Genomic DNA, 24749 nt, shown 5'->3' with positions numbered 1-24749 from the left:
GCTCGATTTCAAGCATCATGTTATCACGTTGGAAAGGTCATGTGTGATGTAGGCGGAAGAACCGACCCAGTGTTTACAAAGTGAACGTGCAAATGCCCTTTACAAAAAAAAAAAAAAGGGTAAACAACAATGTCGGAAGATTTTGAAGTTGGAGAAGAAAATGAGATCACCATACCCTACCTTTCTAAACCGAAGTACACAGATGAAGACCTAACCGCATGTGAACTTTCCAATGTGATTACATAATGCATAAATTTGCGGACGCACATAGTGGAGCTATTGCAAGACCTGCAAACCTTTATTTCTTTGCAACTGAAGACAGAAAGACATTTTGGATGATATGGGGGTGAATAAATGATCAGAAATGTTTTATTTTGGAAGTGAACTAATCATTTAATTGCAGCCTATTATTCAGGCAACAAAAATAAAATAAAATAAAATAAATCTAGTCAAATCATATTTTTTCAGCAAGTAAAACTAATTTCCAGATCTGCTCAAAGAAGCTGAAATCCAAATCTTCTGAATTCATTGACATGCCATGCCTAGCATTCAGAATGGCAGTGTTTACACTGACAGCAGTCGCTTGCTGATATCAAGCAGGGATCCAAACATCTTTTCTTGTGCTGACATGAGTTGAACATGAATGACACACTGCAGCAGAAGAAATTCAGTCTAGTTTGTTTACTGACCTTTCGGTCTCCCTACTGGCAACAAACAATCAGAGATGTCTGTCTCTCTCCCTGTGCTCTCGGAGAACTGGGGCAAGGTGACTTCTCTTCCAGCACTCCGCTATAGTAGTATTCCACCTCATTGGGTCACTCGTTCACCTGCAAGACAGAGAAAATACATTTATCTGAACGTGTGCTTTGGAGCTCGAAGTATGTCATATGAATAAATAAATAAATACATAAAACATTGATTTTTACATTTTCATAACAAAATGTGAGTTTGCAAGTGCAAAACCACTACATTAAGGTATTCTGGGGTGGCTGCTCTGATCCAAGTCAACAGACTTTATGCTATTTTGGTCATTTGCACTAATGCCAGAAAACAATTGATAATATATCACACTGTTGATAATATAAGCTTTATGGCAACCACTATCAAGTAAGATCCACTTAATTTAATTCAGCGATGTTGTATTTGGTGAAATCACGCTCACCTCACTGTACCAATCTACCACCTCATTTTTTGTAAGCACAAGGTCATGATTTAGTCAATTTTAGCTTGATATAGATAGATTTAATGCTCAATATGGAGTAAAATTGAACATTTATCACACTACTGTTATTTTTCCAATGTCAGAAAAAAAAATACCTTCAGTATTCTGCCACACTCTTTGTCTTCAGAGATTCAACACTATGATCCATCTAGAGATTCACACTTTTATGTAAATGCTGCTGCTATCAGTCACCTTTTCTGTCACTTAGGCCTATTTGAAGCTGTAGTCTCTTCGATGTTGTCATGTCTTTCACTGACATACTGTAACTCACCACATTCTATTTTGGTATTATCCGTGACGGGTTGATGTACTGATGAAATGCTGCAGCCATGATAAGCCAATACATTTATAAGATTTACTCCTCTTCTCTTTAAACACTGCTCATAATTGCACTTGGGTACAATCAAATAAAATGTTGCTGAGACAGATTATAATGCATTAAACTAAAGGAAGTTTTCATATTGATGTGATCATTTTATCACATCATTTTATAAAACATCACAAGACAACACTAAAATGCATCATCAAAATATGATACAGCAGCGGTCCCCAACCTTTTTAGCGCCAAGGACCGGTTTGATGTCAAAACAATATTTTCACTGACCGAGCTTTAAGGTGTGACGGATAAATACAACAAATTAAAATGATACTACTGTCATAAAAACGTTGGTATATTGTAAATATAGTAATAAACATGGATCCACGATGTATTCTTAAGCAACTTTATTAGCAGCGTCCTTATAACATAACGCCAACAACATAACATGAATAACATCCTTTCTGCCCCTGACGCTCACTGACTCTGTGACGTTTAAACATGCCTTAAAAATATAAGATACCGCAAAAATCCAGGGGGGCAGGGTTTCATATTTTTTTGAAGCACCCCTGGGCGCTGCAATTGGCTAGCGGACCCCCACCTGCTGTTAGCACTCCATTGACTCCCATTCATTTTGGCGTCAGCGACCCCTTTGAATTCAACGTAGACAAATGAAGTCAATTAGAAGCACTTACTTCCTGGGGGTCAAGCGTACTGTGCAGACTCAAACTGAGCTTGATGAAGTAGATGTCACGTGAGCAACCTGTAAGTCTTCCATTCACTGTGCCTAGAGAAATCTGAATCACCCACCGAATCTTCCAGAGAAGACGAGCGTGAATGGGAGCAAATATTAGTATTCTGATTAATTATCTCCTTTGACTTCATGTCTCCACGTCCCCCCGATTGCCTCATAGACAGTAAAACATTGTTTGTGAGCTTCTCCTCCTTTCCATACGGTAATTTCTCTACTGTGTGACAGAGAGTCGCTGGTTATGATGCAATCGTTAGCCTATTTTTTACAAAAACTGCTTCTACGGGACCATAATGTAAGATACAAGGTAATGGAGCCTTTTATACATTTTCGTGTTTCTTTATTAATGGACAAATGGAGTCTTTAAACGCCTAGGATCTAAAGTTATCCGCTGTCAAAGTGACGCCAAAGTGAATGGGAGTCAATGGAATGCTAACACCGGGTTGAGATCCACTAGCCAATGGCGGCGCCCAGGGATACATCAAAAAAATATGAAACCCTGCCCCCCTGCTTCTAATTGACTTCATTTTTCTCTGTTAAATCCAATGGGGTCTCTGTGTCCATTTATTTTATTGTCTATGCAAAAATCCACTGGCCCCGGCTCCTACTGGTCCAATCAGCGCAGGGTTGTGCCAGTGTTGTTTTGTGTCGAAAATGTAAAAAAATATATATAATGAACGAGTACATCATGAATCTATTTTCCCAAACCGTATTTTTGTCTTTTCCTGAATCACTACGGTACCCTTTTAATGGGTGTTTATATTCAGACTATTTTAATCTGGTTGGGGTCGGAAACGCTGCAGAGTAGCACTGTACCTGCGTGACTTGCCATAGATGTAAACAGAGTGAAGTAGCTCTGGCTACAATGTTCTTCCGCCAGACGTGAGCGCCAAAATTTACCGACTGCAGCTTTAATGTAAGTTATTTATTCTTTCTTGTGCTGCCCGGTACCAAATGACGCACGGACCGGTACCGGTCCGCAGCCCGGGGGTACTGTGTACTGTGATACAGTATCAAGGACACACCTGCAGGCCAGTATGATTTATGCTATATGCTATAAGATGCTGCACAATCTATCACTGTGATGAAAGTCAACCACAATAACAGTGTGCTGCTGTGAGGAGAAGATTCACCTCACACTTTGCAATCAATTTTAGCTATTCTAATCAAAATATTATCTTATGAAAATATGAGTGGTGCTTGCAAACGTAAAATGTAAAAACAAATATATATATATATAATTTAAATAAACGACATTAGCAACGTGGTGGCAAGTTTTATATTTGCAAGCACCACTAATATTTTCTTAAGATAATATTTTATGTAATATATATATATATATATATATATATATATATATATATATATATATATATATATATATATATATATATATATATATTAGTGGTGGGCCATTATCGGCGTTAACGTGCTGCATTAACATGCTGCGTTAACGGGAGACTCTTCTCGGGCGATAAAAAAATATTGCTGTTAATCTATTCTCAAAGTTGGGTTGGGAGCTGGGTCTATACTACGCGAGCTATGATGACTTTCACCTTGATATTTTAGTGCGGATGTATACCTAGCCAAATCTGTAGGGGAGAGGCGAGAACTAATCTTTAAACCTGTGTGTTTGCCTACTGTGAAATTACCACATCAAACGTGACGTGCTAACATGGATGCAGCTGAAGCCGACCGGTTCAGGGATTTTGATTTTTTTTTTTTTTTTTATTAAATAAGCTTCCCAATGGAAACCTCGACAAGACGCACGTCTGTTTCACACATAATCCGTCTGCAGTGCGTATGCTGTCCGTGTGCGTTACGTTTGTGGTGCTGAAGCAGCAATATATATATTGATGATTTTAGCTTGTCTTCCAGCCTGGTCATAGCTGGTTTTAGAGGTTTTTTTTACCACTTGTTTACCCGATCAGCCTGGGAGGACAAACTGAACTGCAGCAGTCTGAGGAACCAGCTAAGTGCAGCCAACCAAGTTTTCTCAGTTATGTTAGTTTTAGGTAATGTCATATGTTAACAAATGATACCTTATTGAACAGTGTTAACGCATAATTCTGAAATAAACTAATAGTACACCTCTACTCAGCAAACGGCTAAATTAGGTTTTATTTATTATAATAAATGAGGTTGGTCAACAAATATGTTTTAATGGCCTGGTGGCAATAGAATGGTGTCAGTCAGAACCCCAAAGGTTTACATAGATGTACTTTAGTTTATGTTGTAGAACAAAACATCAAAATATAAAGGTCGAAAATGTCAAGTTATGTTCAACATAGGCTTTATTTTACTCATAAATTGAAAAACCCCACAAGAAAAACTCAAAGAAATCATCTGAGAATGAGTTTTCTGGGTTCTGACGTCTTATCTGCACCACTATATATTTAGAGAGCAGATCAACTGATGCAAATAGAAATCCACTTTGTCAATCTTAAAGTTTACATTTACAATATATTTGTATGTATGACTTTGTAATCCAATCCAAATATTAGTTTATCAGCTACACTGGAAACAAAGTACACCACATTGACAATGTCACCAGAACTAACTCTGAGCATAATTGCCTTGTTTTGCCAGCATCATTTTGCCTTGATGGTACATCTAAAATCTGAAATTATATTTCTAATAAATATCCAACTAAAATTCATTGGTTAAACGTGTAAGTGTGAAAACTTATATTTAGCCCAACATTTTGTCCACAAAAAAAGAAAGAAAAGAAAAAGAAAAACCTCCAGTAACCATGGACGTATGCATTAGACAAGAAAAAGGTTGGATAAAACCAATTCTACATACAGTGCAGATTAAATATGACATTATTAATAGCCAATTAAACATTATGCAGTGAATTTCAACCTCAACTCCCACTCTCTCGTGCAGATCCAACAATTATAGTTTTACTTCATAAAAACAGTGTCTTCCCTTCATTGTTTCTCCATCTTTTTTTTAAGTCAAAAAGAAGCGAAGAGTGAAGGAATGAAACACTCATCACAGCATTGACAGGCCAAGAAGTTATCAATGTAACACAGAACATTTCATCAGTCACACCAAAGTAGATTCTCAAAAAAAAAAAAAAAAATACATTATGTTATCACCTTCACAACTTTCAGATGAAAGCTGGATACTGTGGTAAAAAAGAACCAATCTTGAAGTCTTTGAAAATATAAAAAACAAGTTGTTGTTGTTGTCTTTCAAGGTTGAGAGGGTCAAAAGAGCCGTATTACAAAGCTAATTTACTCTTTTTTACACATCGCAAACCATTGAAATATGAGTGAATAGAACCACATTTGCTAATTAGGTGACACACACTGATGCCAAACATAGATAATTAATTATAGTAATTAGTAATGCTGCTGGCAAAGCTTTGTGCAGAGATGTGATACTACACAGCATCTACACCCGGGAATCATTTTACATAACTGAGGCAGGGAAATGGCATAAATATTTATGATTTCTAAGGCATATCTTTAAGTAGTTGTGAAATAGAATTTTCAAACAACCAACTTATGTTGGGGGTCTGACATATTCATGAGTCATGGTGGAGTAGTTTCTGGTCTGAGATCTAATTTTATGATATGATGCTTCACACAGTGATGACCTTCATAACTCCTGTACATATTTTATCCTAGTGACGTACTAACTCATTCACATCAATAAAATGCATTATTTTTTTTTTAAGAAAAGCTAATATTTGAGATTATAAATGATTTCCTTTGATCTTGTTTTTCTTTGTTTTTGTTTTTTGAAAACCATATTGCACATGCTGCGAGGCAAAGAGTAATCTGATTAGTTATATTGTTGGATTAGTTCTAACAGATTTCATTTCTTAAATCTTGTCTGCATAATCTGTAATCTGATTGAAATTGTTCCTCAACTGTGACATTTTATCTCAGAGCCAGATCAAACTACAAAAGCATAGGTACGACTTAAAAACTAAGCCCTTGTGTGTTGTTTTGGAAAATGACTAATCTCAATAATTAATTAATTCAGAAACCTAATCACTCCAATAAAAAGGCAGTTGTGAGATGCACTGAGGGAAATTCTGCTTACATTACATGCTTCAGCAACATACCTTGTACATCTGCCACAATGTGCACACTTCAGGGAATGTTTAAAAAGCACCATTTAAATCTCACAGGATAAGGCCCAATTTGAAAAATGTCTTCAGGATGAGGAATTCGGCTAAACTAAAAAGTTACCCTGCTGACATTACACTCTGATGTGTACAACTTTAAGAACAAATGACTGTGAATACAAATAAAATGACATTGCTTCACAGTCGGGCGGGCAGATTTTTTGACATACTGGATTCATTTGAAAAAATGGACTGGATTATTTTTAGCCTGGAGTAAATTAAAGAAGTAAAAAAAAAAAAAAAAAAAAAAAATGTTGACTTCATTTTTGTAAGTTCTACTATCTAGACTATATGGATAAAATTGGGACACCTAACCATTACACCAAAATGGACATCAATGACATCACATTATAAATACAGTGACCTTAATATGGAGTTGGACTCCCTTTTGCAATTATAACAGCTTCCGCTCCTCTTTGAAGAATTTCCATAAGATTTTGGAGTGCTGCTGTGAGAATGTTCGCCAGTCATCCAGTAGAGGCATTTGTGAGGTCAGGCACTGATATTGGACAAGGAGTACTGGTTCTCAATCTCATTTCCAGCTCATTCCAAAAGTGTTCGATGAGTTTGAGGTCAGGGCTATGTGTGGGTCAGTTATTTCACACCAAACTAATCCAACCATGTCTTTATGGACCTTGCTTTGTGCACTGGGGCACAGTCAAGCTTGAATAGTAAAGGGCATTCCTCAAATTGTTCCCAAACTTTACAGTTGGTACAATGCAGTCAGGCAGGTAATGTTCTCCTGGCATCCTTCAAACCCAGACTCAATCAGACTGCCAGACAAAGAAGTGTGATTAGTCAATCTACAGAACACACTTCCACTGCTCAAGAGTCCAGTGGCTGCATGCTTTACACAACTTCATCCGACACTTGGTATTTTACTTGGTGATGTGAGGCTTGCCTGCTGCTTCTCGGTCATTCCATGAAGCTCCCTACGCAGTTTTTGTGATAAGATTAATGCCCATGCAAGTTTGGAACTCTACAGCTATGAAACACCAGCACCAGAGGGTTGGTGACTTTACTCACCATGTACTCACTTATTGATGCTCTGCATTTAACCCATCCAAGTACACACACACAGTAGTGAGTACGGAACACACACACAATGAAAACACACACAATGAACACACACCCAGAGCTGTAGGCAGCTATTTTTTCCAGCACTCAGGGAGCAATTGGGGGTTCAGTGCCTTGCTCAAGGGGACTTCAGCCATGGGTATTGAGGGTGGAAGAGAGCACTGTTCATCCATCCCCCTCCACCTACAACTCCTGCTGGCACTGAGACTCAGACCTGCAACCTTCAGGTTACAAGTCCAACTCTCTAACCATTAGGCCACAGATTATCATGAATTTTAAATAATGAAATTGGCACTACAAGAAACGTATAATTCACGTGAGTTTAACAAGATGTTTCAGGATTTTTGAATTAGCTGAACAGAACGGCAAATGCAGTTTATTTAAAACACTCTCATGTGAAATTTCTCATCTAATGTTACTAGCAAATCACAGGGATGAGTGGAAGTTACATGATAATTACTTTTGGGATGTTCTTAAGTATGACTTGAAGACAGAAACCCTTTAACCATGATAAAATCATTTATAATACGCATTATGAACAGCTACATGAATACTTATGATAGGGAAGTTGTGACCTAGTGGTTAGAGAGTTTCACCTCTAACCCTAGGGTTGTGGGTTCGAGTCTCGGGCAGGCAATACCACAACCTGGGTGCTCTTGAGCAAGGCACTGAACCCCCAACTGCTCCCTGGGTGCCGCAACATAAATGGTTGCCCACTGCTCCAGGTGTGTGTTCACAGTGTGTGTGTGCACTTTGGATGGGTCAAATTCAGAGCACGAATTCTGAGTATGGGTCACCATACTTGGCTGTATGTCACGTCACTTTCATAATAAACAATTTATGCAACATTCAGTAGTTCGACTGCAAGTTGTGTATAGTTGACAAGCAACTCTTTATTAATACAGAATTTGACTGATATACAGGTATATTATATGTGTCCAATAATATTAATTAAATAAAATAAAAGGAAGTGTCATTAAAACTCTAATTTTCTCCATTGTCTTTATGAACAGATTGTATGTTGGAGTTGCTTCAAATATTTTTTGCAGCCCTAGATAAGATCATGAAATGGGCCCCAGCTGTATAAATATTGTTATAAGAAGATCTTTGTGTTGGAAATAATGATCTGCTCATTTATTATGGACCATCATGTGGCCATGTCAGGGCCCTAGGTGACTGTCTGTATGATAGGCCAGTCTTGTCTCTGCAATTCATATTATTAAAAAAACAACAACACTGGAGCATTGGTAAGCGTGGAGAGACAGATCTAAGCCCTGCTTGAACATAGTCTGGTTTAAGCTTTGATGTTCACTTCATCCCTCACTGGCAGCAAGTCAAGACGAGCTTTACTTATAATCAGACTGCTTCTAGTCATCCAGACAGCCGTGGAGCAGATGGCAGACTTTGCACACAGGTGAAAACACACCAACACACTGATACGTCACCTGTGGACACTAAAATTAGACCCTGTTAGCCTCACATTAGCACTCTCTCACAAGGAAACAGCAATCTGTGTCCACCAAAATATTGCCCTGGAAATATTTTCACTTTGATTTTGAGAATGCTGTTAAATACCATTAGCTGTTTATCTTGGACATTATTGGCACTATTTGAATGGGATACGTTTTATATGTGTAATATTAGGGTAGTGTAGTTTAATAGGGAAGAGTAATGTTTACCAATGCTTCTCTGTGTTTTTTTAGTCTTTATATATATATATATAAATATATATATATATAATGGTCACTAGTCCTATCCTTTCAGCACCTTCCTGTCCTGTGGTCTCATCACGTCATGGCTGCCACTTCAGAGCCTTGAACCTGGATGTCATAACAGTTTCCAGCCTTCATGGACATTATGTCAGAGCCTTCAGCCATCATGGGCGCCACCCCAGTGTTTCCGGCCAAAACACAAGACGTGGAAAAGCTCAACTGAGTAGCTGGTTACTTGCGCGCTTTGTTCGGTGCGCACACAGAAAGCGGCATCTCACAGACAGCAAAATTGAACCGAACTCTCCTTTGCAAAGTTCCACTCAAATTTCCTCCCGCACCTGAACGAACAAATACAAATCGCAGTTTAAACAAACAGAAAAGGATGTGGAAGAGCCCAATTCAGCACCCGTGGTGTTCTGGTGTTCAAGACTCACGCAGAGAGAGGCGTCTCCAAATGTTTGAACACTGAATTAGCCTCTTTCTACTCTTGTACATACACAATATGTAAAAATACCTGTCTTGGAAAGTATGTTCTTAAGTGAAAGTAAACAGTTGATAACAGTTGACCCCACCTAATTTAGCTACTAGCTGCTGTAATGTTAATCACTCACTGCTCTTGACTGAATTACTAAAGAATTCATGCACAGTCAAAACTAAAATTATTTAGACACCAGATATATATATATATATATATATATTTTTTTTTTTTACTTTTTTTTGCTAGTAGATGCAGGTCACTATAATTCATTTATGTAATTGAGAATAGCAAAATAAAGCAAACTGTGACATATTATTCCCAAAAATTCTTCATACAGTGGACTACTAGTGAAATGAATAATAAAAACAAAAATGGTAATAATTGGGACCAAAATTTATTCAGAAACATTGAACTGTCCATGTTTTTCTAATGTGTTTTATTTTATTTGTTTATTTTTTTCCTCAATTGCTAATGCAACCTTTTCACACCACAGACTGAACAAAATTAAGCATTGCTTGGTAATTGGTCAACAAAGTATTGATAGCTGTGTAAATATTGTTATACTAACAGTTGTCTGAATTTTTGGTTGATTGTAATTCATTACATACATCTCTATCAAAGTTATCTGACATTATCAAGATGAATTTGTTTTGTCAGTTTAACTCTGAGTTCTTGTCATATTTTATTCCTATCTTCTAAACTATAGCAAATAAACTGTGAAAATGTTGAAGGTGTCTGAATGAATATTGGTTTGAATGTATATTTAATTTTTACAGTGAAGACTATGCAGTGCTTTTTTACATATGATTATTCAGTTTCAGTTTCTGAAACATTGTGTAAATAGCACACATAAATAAATAGAACAAACATACAAATTAAACAATTTCAAACATGGCCCACTGGTACAACCTGCACCGGGGCCCCGCAAACCCCTGCTACAGCCTTGCTCATTACTTACATGTTTTTTTTTTTTCTCATATTTTTTTGTGTTGTAGCCCAGAGCAGATTTAATTTTTTAAAAGAGTACCTAAACTAGGTAAAAGATTTCAAATTCTAGGCTTTCATTACTGCATGACAATTGTTAACTCTGTAAAAGAGAGAAAGACAGGACTTTGCTTTCCTACAGTCAATTTATGTGATTATGTAAAAATATGACAATGTGGTCCGTCTTTATATTGTGGAAAGAAGAATTTTAAACTTGCTGAAATCAACAGGACTGGTGTGTTTTACCTGAAATCAATTTATCCTAGTAATTAATTATTCTCATGTTTGATTTGAAATATATTACTGCCATCAACACCGTTAAAGACATGATAAGTAACTTTATTTGAATAGGGCTTTTCAAATGATTTTCATTTTTATGTTTCTTAATGTTACAGTAGCTTAATACAGAGCCTGGTACTGATCTTAATTAATTTATTTATTCTTATTCTTACATATATATACATAAAACATATTTTGCTGTTGCTGTGGTTTTCCTTCCAAAATGGCAAGGTATAAAAATATTTTCAGAACTGTTGCTCACCCATGAATACAATGATTTGTTATGTGCAGTGTTTCTCTCATTATCACAGCGATCTGCAATGCCTCACTGCACTCTCCTTACAAATGCAGGTAATGTAGAGGAACCTTCTATACAGAGTTAACAATAAGGCCTCATTATGTTTGGTTTAGCATACTTCCCTCACCAGTGCAGGGCATAAAAATTCACACTGCACATCCATTTGCAATGCCTTTCATTAAGGAACAAACATGAATCCATGTAGAATCAACGAATCGTGGAGAACAAGCTCTGGCATGAAGAATGCTTTGAACATTCTTCTTAATGCTTCATATTGTCCGTACTAGTTGTGCAGACAGTATAATATAATGAGTTAAGATGAAGATTCAGTATATGGGTCTCTGAAACAAACACAATAAAGCAAGCAAGCAAGCAAAATCATCTATTTATCAATCTATCTATCTATCTATCTATCTATCTATCTATCTATCTATCTATCTATCTATCTATCTATCTATCTATGCAATGATAGCACAGTGGTAAAACAACTGGCATTAGAGGCTGCTGTCATAGATATATATATAGGTAGATTGTTGATGCCCTATTATTGGCAGTTTTCGGTGTATGTCGTCCGCCATATTGGAATGGACAAAGCAGATCTGTGAACACTCGAGAGAAAATTGCTAGGGTCTTTCTTTACCCCTAGAAATATGCAAGTATGAATATCAATATCAATATCTGCAGTAGAATTCACCAGATAATTTTGCTAAAAAAAAAAACAAAAAAAAAAAACACCTTAGTTCACATGACATTTAAAAAGGTACTATAATTTCAAACCTGTAATATTAATAAAAACCAACATATTCTTACTTGTGAAAGTGTATCCAAATTTTACTGTGAGTGACAATACATAGACCGTTTCAAGATGACGGACAAATCAATCGATAAAATTGTACTCATCTAGTTAATAAACATTATTTGTTCCTTAGTTTAAGGAGTTGAACAAAACCCTAACCCCAATCTAACTTTGGCACACAATTTGTCCTGCAAAATTTGCTTTACTGATATGAATGAATTGTGAGGCTTATTGGAGAGAGGATTGACTGGACTTAAGATTTATAATAATAATAATAATAATAATAATAATAATAATAATAATAATAATAAAATCACCTTTTTTCTAATAAAAAAAAAAATAAAAAAAACAAATAATGGGCCTGTGCCAGATACAGGTTCCAAACCGGCCCCAAAATCTTGCTGATCTTGAACAAGAGAGCCTATGATCAGTAGGCTGAGCTTCCACTACAGACTACAATTTATATATATATATATATATATATATATATATATATATATATATATATATATATATATATATATATATATATATATATATATATATATATATATAAAATGTTAACCACTCTTGGCTGAGCACCAGCTCCAGCTCTGGCACCAGCCTCAGCAATTACCGTAACCAATAACAGAGACTTGAAGATGATCTTGTTTGACTTGTGCCAGTATCAGCCTCTCCAAACATACTACCAACTACCCAGAACACCTTAGCACCAGAAACAAAAACACTAATAACCATTCAGTACCAGCCATGTTTTCCATGGGAAGGCATACATAACTTTTTCTAATGGCTCCTTAAAAATGATCATAGATGAGCAAACAACCACAAATCTAACCCAATGAATTCACATACAGCATTTTTGTACGTGTAAGAAAGCGAAATTGAGTTTTGCAACATCACAACAGCTTTCTGTCATCCTAACATGTGAGCAGCTAGTCATGTGTCTCAGTCTAATTAATCTGATTCTGAGCTTTGCCCTACTTTTCGCAGCACAGTTGGGGTTATTATCAAATGACTCCAGTACATTTAATGAATCTACATCACATAACTCTCCAATTTAACCTGACCTCCAAGTTCAAACAAAACCATATCTGTAGTGGTAATATGCAGTGATGCCTCAGTGCTAAGGGAATCATCAGTGTACCACTGACATGGCCGCTAACACCGGTGTGGCAGGAAATCTTTAATCCAGTCCTTCATCCCCACAGGTCGGACGGCCCCTCCTTACACCAGATAAAGTCTTCTCTCTTAATGTCCAAACATTCTATTCCCTCCGTGGAATTCTCTCTTTTTTATGATAGAAAGCCTTCCAGTTTTATCCAAATTGAGAGCTGCACTGTCACTGCAGGGGAGGAGGCAATCTTTTTATGGAGTATGGAGTGGGCTCATAATGTTTCATTGAATTATCCCCTTTTGCCAATAGAAGTCAGTCAGTAAAGCCTCTTACAATGACTATGGGACTCGCAATGAAGCCTGATACAATCTGATATCTCCTCGCACCAATTTCAAAGCAGAAAGCAGTATGAGAAGAGGATTTCCAGCCTGTGCAATTTTTGCCACTGACTCAGTCCTGTAAATTTGTAAATTGCACATTCTCTGCATGGTTTGGTCTTGCATGGGCACACAAACATTTTCGACAAGCATTTAAGCCTTTTTGGTAAATAATTATTTTTATTTACAAAAAATTGTATTAACCATAGTGAAAACAAAAGACTTATTTGTTATAATGATCTAATTTAGCATAGAATTGAGCCAAAGTTCAATATATATTGAACAGATTAAAAATTGACTGCAATGTTCACCCCAAGTTTGCCACAGGGTCTTGTCGGAACACTATATTTGAAAAGGATTCTGCATTCTTCCCACGGCTTGTGTTAGTCTTGAATGTGGTCACGATAATGATGCATTTGCAAGGAACTCAAACTTTTAAGAGAAGCTTTAGCATTAGTCTGTAAAATTGGAATAAAATACATATAAGCTCACTGCTTACTGCCATAGACCTAAATGTCAACGACAAAATGCTGTTTGTTTTCAACCACCAGAACATATTTTGGTACACTAATCTCATATCATTTTTCAAATCTTTCCTAGTGACGTTTTATGAAGTTAAGAATAGGGCTAGGGCTGAATGTTACAGTGTGCTTCAGTGCCTCAAGGAAAACTTCAAGACATTGCAGTTACATTTCCGATTTAAACAACAGCAATGGCTGCATTTATCATCCAGCGAAAGAAAACACCTCCTTCCCCTTTAAAGAGCGATGTCTTTGCTGTTTGAGTAGTACATTTATCTCCACCAAATACTCCAATTCCCTTTTCATTGCATGCTTTTTAAATGTCGTGGACATCATTGAGTGAGAAAATGATATTTTTTTTTTTTTTTTTTTGGACTATTGTATTTATTTATGATTTTCTTGTGAATTGGCCCTTTAGAAGCAGAGTGTGTGGAGGTTGTTAGATATGGAAAAGCAAAGAAAAAAAAATAATGGAAATGCGCTTCGGTTCCATTATATTTGAGTTTTATTTTTCTTTATTTTTTCCTGAATGTTTGTGATATTTTTTTCTTACACAAGTATGAAAGACATGGCTCAGTAAACAGAGTTTATTACAGTTTATATAATGATGACTGCTCTGTTCATTTCAGACATTGTTTGATTATTTCTAAGAAGAAAAAAGTTATCTCTTTTCAATGCCGTTCATGGGTGACTGTTCCATTACTTTTCTTTGTAGATTCAGAAATTCTGTAAAAACACAATCATATTTTCTTTAGATTATTTGTCTACTAGCAATGACAAACAGTGGATCTATGAGCATCACGTGGAATTCTGTATTTTTATTTATTTATTTTGACAGCATTCATAAAATGTACCACTTTTTTTTTTTTTTTTTTTTCTAAAGCAAATTCCCCAGTTAGCATTTTAAAAACTCTAAATACACACAATTAAATCATATGTCCACAATTTGACTGGACTTTACTGGAAATGACATACAATCAAATTATTCTGGTCACATCTCAAATGTTTGTTCACATAACATGCATGCACAAGGATGCAGTTTGATGACACGGGTGACATGTGACATGTCACAATGACATGTGTCCTTTGTAAACATTTTTAAGTAAATTACATTAATTATATACAGTAGGGGTGGAACGATACATGTATTCGTACTGAATGTCATGGTATGAACATATTGGTTCAGTTCATGAGGCCTAGCAATGGATATTCACCCCCAGTCAGGAAGGGGGCACTCGCAGCAGTGCAAAGCTGTTTGATAACTCTCAGCCAGCAGAAGAACAGCGAGTGCTGTGAGTGGTAGTGACCATGGATCTGTCCCAAATGGCACCCTAAACCCTTCATTCCCCCTCATTAACACAGTCCACACTTTAATGACGTAATGCTGCTTTGACTGTTGGGTAGAAGTCTGTCGGAGCTTGCCCCAGTACGGGATTAGCAGAAATGCATATCGAGGGTGCATAGCGGCCCAAAGGGGGCGCTTGCAAGCACCTTTTATTAGATTATTTAGATAGGGGCTGGTTCTGTAGTAGATATTTCATGGCAGCGCAAGTTTGATTTTGCCTAAAAAATAAAAGTACAACAACGTTTCTGCAGCAATGTTTATTTTTATTTTTGATGAATTAACAGCTTTTATTTTGAAAATTTCAAAAGATTCTATTCTATTATTTGCAAACAGTGGTATCTTCATTGTAAAATTAAAATTAAAAGAAGACGACAACTTCATTGCAGATAAGACACACTAGGTAGGATGAACCTTTCCATTCTTCGTTGAATGCCCTATTTTCACTGTCAACATCCCTCTTTAGACTCTTTGATAGTGCTATTTTCTCTCACCATCTAGCTTAAATGTTAACATCACTCTGCACACGATTGTAATAGCCTACCTTTTAGCACGATTTTTTTTTTTTTAATGCTGTTTAGTTCGTGAAGATGCCAAGGAATAATTATGTGTAAAAGTAGGCTACATCAAATAATTATTACAATAAATTAGGCTTTAAAATGATACACATTTATTATTCACAATATGAAAATTTTGAAATAAAACATAGTTTGTTAGACATACTCAAACGTGTCATTAATGAGCTTATTCGAGTCCTCTTTAATTTTTTTAGTTATTTTTATCCATTCTGCATCTCACACAAATGTGTAGCAATGCAGCCTGTGTTGCAAATTGGTGAATGAAGATACTTGCCAGGTTACGTGTCACTACTCGGCTTTATTAATTTATCCACTGTAAAACCTTGACACCGCAACACAAATGTGGCTTTTTGTTAATGACCGTCCTATTACAGGATTTAACACAGGGTAACAGCTCACCACCAGTTACAAAAGTACAGTAAACACTTAACACAGGCTGTCACAGGCAATTGGAGGAACACAAGCAGGAACCATTGTAATTCTGCAAGACCGAAAGTGCTAATGAAGTCAACTCAAGTGCAAGTGAGATTCCTTTGTGCGAACAAATTAAGCCTGCAACAAAATTAAATGAAAATTAAATGAAACTTAGAATAGTTTCAACAAGTGTTGACATTTCTCAACATCACAGAAGTAATGACTTTATGAACTACTTTACTTTTAAGATCAATATTATTACAGATATATGTGTAACCATGCAGCCGTCAGCTACAGTATTGCATCAGACAGTGCACTATAGACCCCCTGAGGAACAGTTCCACTCATTCTCTACTATAGGAAAGGAAGACTTGTATGTACTTGTTAAATTATCTAAACCAACAACATGTATGTTAGACCATATTCCATCTAAGCTCCTAAAAGAGGTGCTTCTAGAAGTCATAGGTCCTCTGCTGACTACTATTAATTCCTCATTGTCATTAGGATATGTCCCCAAAACCTTCAAACTGGCTGTTATTAAGCCTCTCATCAAAAAAAAATAAAAAATAAATAAAAAAATAAAACACAACTTGACTCCAAAGAACTAGTTAATAAAAGAACGATCTCGAATCTCCCTTTTCTGTCCAAGATACTAGAAAAGGTAGTATCCTCACAATTAAATTCCTTCTTAGAGAAAATGGTATATGTGAGGTTTTCCAGTCAGGATTTAGACTGTATCACAGTACTGAGACTGCTCTCCTTAGAGTTATAAATGACGTGCTGTTATCATCTTATAACCGTTCTTGATTTAACTAAATCCAAAACAGTAATTATTATTATTATTTTTTTATTTTTTTATATATATATATATAAAGGAAACCTACTGCAATTACATAGTCCATTTAACAAAGCATAAACACAAACCAAAGACTTTCATTGAATTCAAAATCTCAGTAGTTTAAATTTAGTAGCAAAAAAAAAAAAAAAAAACACATTCAGGCCAATCAATTCAGTTCAATCTTCCATCGCAATTGTTCACCCCAAACCACAACACCAAACAAACTGCATGCAAGTTCAAGGCCAATCAATGTCCATGGATGATGCAAGTAAGGATAATAAAGAGAATAAAGTCTTATCTGAATTCCTCAAACTCCCATAATGTCCAGTATATCCTCCAGAAAACAATCAGTCTTAATCCATATGCTTGCTGTCTCAATATCAGAGTCTATGGACAATAAAGGTGACTGTCCTGTCTCGTGTATCAAGGAACTTATACAACTTCCTCACATTTTCGTCTTCTCATGGACCATAAACCTCCTGAAAACAAACAAGTCCTTTTTAAAGTTGAGCATAAAACAAATGTTTCTCAACCTGGACTCAGCAATAACATGGCAAGGCCATGCGTCAGCCTTTGCATGCTACACCTCCTCCTTCTACCATGTTATGAGTTATACCCATACATGTTGCCCTCTAGTACCGCTAGTGGTGAGGAAGAAAACTTAACCCTGTAACAGGCTTGTGACTGTTATAATCTGATCTTGGTTGTATCTCTCTATTAGTGCTATTGGAACTTAGTGCTCCATTCGACATTATTGACCACAACATTCTTTTGCATAGACTAGAAAACTTTGTTAGCATTAATGGAAGTGCATTAGCATGGTTTAAATCATATTTATCTGACCGCCATCAATTCATTACAGTGAATGAAGAGGTATCATATCGATCACAAGTGCAGTATGGAGTACCTCAAGGCTCAATACTAGGGCTGTTAATCTTCACAATTTACATGTTATCCTTGGGAGAAATCATCAGGAAACACATGTTAGCTTTCTCTTTTATCCTGATGATACTCAGCTCTATATTTCTCTGTGGCCTGGCAAGACATAACAATTTGGAAAACTTACATAATGCATATCTGAAATAAAAAAAAAACTGGATGACGAAATAATGTGTTATTGCTAAATTCTGAAAAAAAAAAAACAGAAGTCTTTATTATAGGACCTTTAAACTCTGCATGTAATAACCTAGAACACTGTCTAAGACTTGATGGCTGCTTTGTCAATTCTTCTTCATCAGTTAGGAACCTAGGTTTGCTATTTGATAACAATCTTTCCTTAAAAAAGCCATCTTTCTAATATTTGTAAAACTGTATTTTTCCATCACAAAAATATATCTAAATTACGACCTATGCTCTCAATGTCAAGTGCAGAAATGTTACACCATGCATTTATGACCTCAAGGTTAGATTATTGTAATGCTTTATTGGGTGGTTGTTCTGCACGCTTAATAAACAAACTACAGCTAGTCCAAAATGCAGCAGCTAGAGTTCTTACTTGAACCAGGAAGAATGGCCATGTCCCGTCAACATTGCACTGGCTCCCTATCAAACATTGTATAGATTTAAAAATATTGCTTATTACTTATAAAGCCCTGAATGGTTTAGCACCTCAGTATTTGTATGAGCTCTTGCTACATTATAGTCATCGACGTCCACTGCTTTCTCAAAACTCTGGCAATTTGATAATACCTTGAATATCAAAATCAACTGTGGGCGGCAGATCCTTTTCCTATTTGGTGCCTAAACTCTGGAATAACCTTCCTAACATTGTTCAGGAGGCAGACACAATCTTTCGGTTTAAATCTAGAGTAACGACCTTTTTCTTTAACCTGACTTACACATAACAAACTAATATGCTTCTGATATCCACATCCATTAAAGGTTCTGATTATTCATGTGATAAATCGGAACCGGGAACACTTCCCATACCACCTGATGTACTTGCTACATCATTAGAAGAATGGCATCTACGCTGATATTAGTCTGTTTCTCTTTTATTCCGAGGTCACCGTAGCCACCAGATCCAGTCTGTATCCAGATCAGAGGGTCACTGCAGTCACCCGGATCCAGTACGTATACATACCAGATGGTGGATCAGCACCTAAAAAGGACCTCTACTGCTCTGAAAGACAGCTGAGACCAGGGCAACTAGAGCCCCAGATACAGATCCCCTGTAAAGACCTTGTCTCAGATGACCACCAGGACAAGACCACAGGAAACAGATGATTATTCTGCATAATCTGACTTTGCTTCAGCCTGGAATTGAACTGCTGGTTTTGTCTGGCCAGAGCACCCTCCCCCCACACCACCCCAACTGAGCCTGTTTTCTCACATGGTTTTTTTTTCACATTGGAGTTGACATTGTTCTTTGCCGCTGTCGCCTCTGGCTTGCTTAGTTGGGGACACTTCATTTACAGCAATATCGTTGACTTGATTGCAAATGATTGCACAAATACAATTTAAACTGAACTGAGCTGAATGATGACATCACTGAATTCAGTGATGAACTGCCTTTCATTTTGCATTATTGACACTGTTTTCCTAATTAATGTTGTTCAGTTGCTTTGACACAATCTTTTTTTTTTTTTTTTTTTTTTTTTTTTGCTTAAAGTGCTATATAAATAAAGGTGACTATTTATTTATTTATTTTTGTCAGCCAAATACAGCTGGGATGCAGGTGTTCAGATTTCATATGGATGTTTTATCGACATTATATCAGACTAATTTTGCTATCCCCATATACTATCATCCTGACCTATCCTGCTATATTTACATAACACTTCCTCTGAGGAAAAAAAGAAGAAGAAAAAATTACAAATGGTGCCTTCTCCCTGTAGATAGGCTATACTATTTAATAATTAACTGAACCTCCATTAAACATTTTCTTACAATGTGGAAGCTCTTAAATGCTCCTCAACTGATATGTAAGTTTAATTTATTATTTATTTTTAAAAAAGTAAGTCAATATATTATTATAGTCCTTACAATGCTCAATTCAAAGTAGATTCATTTGCAGCATTAAATATGAACTTTATAAAAGCCTAAACACCAGACATGGCTAGAGAGAAGCAAATGCCCAATTTAAAGTTGTCATCTTCAACATACTGACTGTAGTAAGTACAGAACTTTAAAGAGCCACACAGATGGGAAATCAAAAATGACCTGTATTACAGTGTATGATGTAGCTGTCCATCAGTGTAAACAATGTGCAAAGTAATTAAACCAAAAAGTACACGATTTATAAAGTTATTGGCTTCTAAAGTAAGGAGTCTACTCTGAATCACTGAAACGAGTCGTTATAGATTTCAAATCTTTTGCCCATCTCTATGTACGTCACTAGGAACACTTTGCATAATAATCTCCGCCTACCGTCATGAGAGAAACGGAACTCTGACCTGCCCCACCCCCCCACACAGACGCTCTGGTTGGTGTGATAGCATCATGTCGAGGAGACAGTGTGTTTTTAATTGTAAAGGCAAGTTTGTTTTATTTTCACTGCCAAAGAATGAAGATCAGAAGAACCAATGGCTAAAATTCATTTTTACCACAATACCAGAGCAGTACAACAAATCCCTTTTGTTGTGTTCACAACATTTCACTGATGACTGCTTTTCTAATCTCAGTGAGTACAAGGCGGGATTTTCAAAGCGTTTGGCCATAAAAGAGGGTTCATTACCAACTTTATTTAGAACAACGAGCATCTCCGAATCACAACGCGAAGTATGATTATGAAGTTATGTGTTTGTTTTCTCCCGAGCATCTTATCAGTATGTGTGCTGTCTGCAGCCTGTCTGCGCTGATCGTCATGTACAAACACGTCATTAAAATGAAGTGTAACTCCGTGAATTCTCAACGAAGAGACATGAGAGAGATATCTATAGAAAGCTTGACATGTCTTCTTTAAAACTAAACAAGTGCTACAGAAAATATTCTGTGATAAAGTAATCCATATGAAAACAACGTGATGTCTGTTTTTCACGTCTCCCTTCATTCTAATGTGACCACGCCCCCGTACTGAACGCGCTATTCAGATTCAAACTGAAGCGCGCGGCTTGAATACACACACACAGAAGAAAAAACAGCGAGACTGTTCAAGTTTTTTATTTTACTGTTTGCTTCGCGGTGAGAGGAATAAGACATAATTCACCTCAAACAGATGCTAATGCATAGTTTACCGTGGAGGTGTGTGCGGAACAACCAATCAAACCTGACTATGTTAGTTGACCAATCAGAACACAGTATGCTACCGAAAGGTGGGGTTTAAAGAAACTGAATCTTTTGAACAGCTTCGCGCAAATCGTTTGGGGATCTCTGAGAATTGAGGTAATTTTAAAATGATATTTTGACAAAATGACAATGTTTTTTAACCTTGGATGGATTTAAACCTAATGTATAGGACTTATAAACAGTGATAGGAAGCTTAGAATTTTCATCTTACTGGCCCTTTAAGTCCAAAAATCTGTTTTTGCTTCAGGACCCAGCTATTACTGCAAATGTGATTTCACTGGCTGACAAACAGACTAAATAACATATACGTTTTTTTTTTTTTTTTTTTTTTTTTTTTTCAATCTGTCAAGTGTTAAATAGAGTCTGAAAATTACTCTTTAAAAAAAAATTCTAAGCAGCACCTTACAATGAGACATATTAATTAGAACTAGGACTCATTTAGGCCTCTCTATAATGTTACAGCATAGTTACCACTGCCATCAATATAATTCCTCCTGAATTAATAGGCTACAAGAATAAAGCTTTATATGAAAATTCACAGGTTCTGAGCATCTGTCTCATTAATATATACTGATCTGATCCTGGCAAAGAGCAGTGTGGGCACTCTTATTGTTTCAGATACATGTATTCCCAGAGCCACGGGTTGCTTTATTATTTATAGCTATGATATCAAAGGTGGAGACAGCAGTCGGGCAGTTCACTGCAAGCCCAGCCAATGAAAGAGATGCATGTCAAAATCCAGCTGGGTCTTTGTAAATTCCTGCAGTGCATTAACAAAGATATAATTCCAAAAAGAATCACACGTCACACAAAACTTGCAAAAAAACTATTTATAATGCCATCTAGTCAATTATTCATAACTTGTGTAGTCATTTATCATCACACATGTACAGGCTTCATTTATAAATGTAACTTGCAAATGCAGTAGAAGTTGCATGAACGTTTACTATAGTCTTTCTTTCTTTCTTGCTTGCTTGTGATTGATTTGTCTAAAGCTCCACAAAGTCAGATCAAGCAGAAATGCATTATAAGTTCAAGTAGGCACATTTACATTATCAAAGCCTATTTCTAGATCAAATGATAAAGATGCCAAGTTTTGCACGATGCAATTGTGCTTATGAATAATTGACACGTCACATGAATAATCAGAACCATTCGGTTTGATACATTTATATACAGTAGACTTTCACAGACAAGAGTCATCCCTTCTGTCTCTTTCCACATCACCCTTCCCCCAGAACACTGATCTAAACACACATACAGGGCATTCGAGTTCTTTTAAAAGATAAATGGCTTTAAAGATCACAGTGGCGGCTCCAGGATTTTTCTCCATGTGCTAAGTGGGGGCTTAACAGTTCAGAGGGGGTTCTAAAAAAAAAAAAAAACAATTAAATTGAGTGAAAGTAATGAACGCCTATAAGCTTCAGCTATCTAAACAGCATGCAAATTCAGCCACCATGTGTTTTTTTATGTAGCCGCCTAGCAGCTTCGAAAAAGGTGCATTTTATTTTTATTTCATTTATTTATTCTGTAGCCACTGTTATTAGTAATATAACGTATAATGCCAAATGCCAAATATGACACTTACAAATTAATACAATTTATGAACTCAAATAGATAAGGGAAAAAGCAGTAGTTTTTTTTTTTTTTTTTTTTTTCATTATTTTATTTTCAATTATATACAAGCTTATTTGTAAATTAAATAAAAATGCATTTAGCAGATGCTTTTATCCAAAGCGACTTACAGTGCATTAATTTTTACCCATCATGTGTTCCTGGGGAATTGAACCCCAAACATTGCGCTTGCACTGCAAAGCAAATTTACAGAAAATTAAGTTCTACAATATTGAGTAGGCTACTAGCTTATCAGTGGCTACTGTCAGTTTTTGTAGGCTACATATGGCAGAAATGTACAGAAAAAAATAAATTAAAGACGTAATCAAACAGACAATAGATGACGAACAATTTTATTATTATTATTATTATTATTATTATTATTATTATTATTATTATTATTATTATTTACACATATATATAGTTAAGTCTTTCTGAAAGTCAGTCACTGTCAATGACAATTGGAAGGAAAACATGGCATAATTTATATAATATAAATTATAAATTTACAGTACACACACATACATAATAAATATACACAGTACACACTGTATACACTTTTATTTTGGATGTGCTTAATTGTGGTTAATCATTTGACAGCATTGAGGATATGATCAAATGTTTCCAACAAACTTGCTAAAGCAGATACTGTTAAAATATGTTTTAAAAAATGAATGAAAAAATATGTTCATTCTTTTGATATTTGCACAGTATTGCCCTTGTGCCAACAGTCGGCTGAGTTGTACTGCTTAAACACCAAATACAATCTATGAACCTCTCAAAACAGCTGCAGCTTGAAAGGTGTCAAGGAGCTGTGGTGCAGGCCCCATATGTTCCTGGAAGTCTTCTGGCAAACTGTCTGCTGCCTACCTATGTCCCCTCTGTTGTGTCCCTGAGAAGTAGACTGCACCCACGCATATTTCTCAGATACACATGAAATCACTTACAACTGCACATATTCTACAGCAGCAAGAATTGCTACTTACATCATTCAAATTCAGGTTGATGGCAGCTGGTACAGCCTGAACCTCACCATTGTCTCTTAGCACCACAAGGTTTAGCTGTTATATATATATAAAGACAGTATGCTTTGTGATTGCAATTCACAACTACATAATATTCAAAAAGCAGTTTGTCAAATAAGTACGATGTCCAAATCAGTTTTCAAAACCTAATCAGTTTTATTTAGATTTGTATCAATATTATTTAGTTTAATTTAATTTATTTTTTTTTTTTTTAATTTTTTTTTTATTTACTTCAGTGTTGTAGTCTTTGCAAAGTGATTTTACGAACAATATACTGTTAAATTAATTGAAGAATTAAAATAAACATGAAATATCCTGTATATTACAAATAAAGTGTCACAAGGTCATACAAAGAGAAAACACCAACATGACTCTAAAATAATGCAATAGACACTGAATATGTTTACTCAAAACTTCAAACTGAATATGCTTAATAAGCTGACAATGCATGTGGAAATTACCTTTATCCGTGTACGGGAATACGGTTTAGGAATAAACTGAAACCAAGCTAGATTTTTGCCAATTAGCATTATTTTACCTGCCATGTCACCATTCCAGTTTGCCACATACAATTGTAACGATAAAAAAAAGAAAAAAAAAAACCTGGCATCATTTTCCATTTTCAAGCCCTGGTTAATAGTG

General features: G+C 36.0%; 1 protein-coding gene across 1 annotated transcript in view; it reads right to left on the bottom strand.

Annotated features, from left to right (window-relative positions):
* Nucleotides 1-24749, bottom strand: part of LOC113060533 (leucine-rich repeat and fibronectin type-III domain-containing protein 2-like) — a 102595-nt gene that overhangs the window by 64724 nt on the left and 13122 nt on the right. Inside the window, exon 2 of the mRNA XM_026229519.1 lies at nucleotides 690-827. The gene's annotated coding sequence lies outside the window, so the exon portion shown is untranslated. The remainder of the gene's footprint in view (nucleotides 1-689; nucleotides 828-24749) is intronic.

This window comes from Carassius auratus, chromosome 42, assembly GCF_003368295.1.
Source record: "Carassius auratus strain Wakin chromosome 42, ASM336829v1, whole genome shotgun sequence".
Taxonomy (NCBI): Eukaryota; Metazoa; Chordata; class Actinopteri; order Cypriniformes; family Cyprinidae; genus Carassius; species Carassius auratus.
This window is presented reverse-complemented; position numbering and strand designations above follow the sequence as displayed.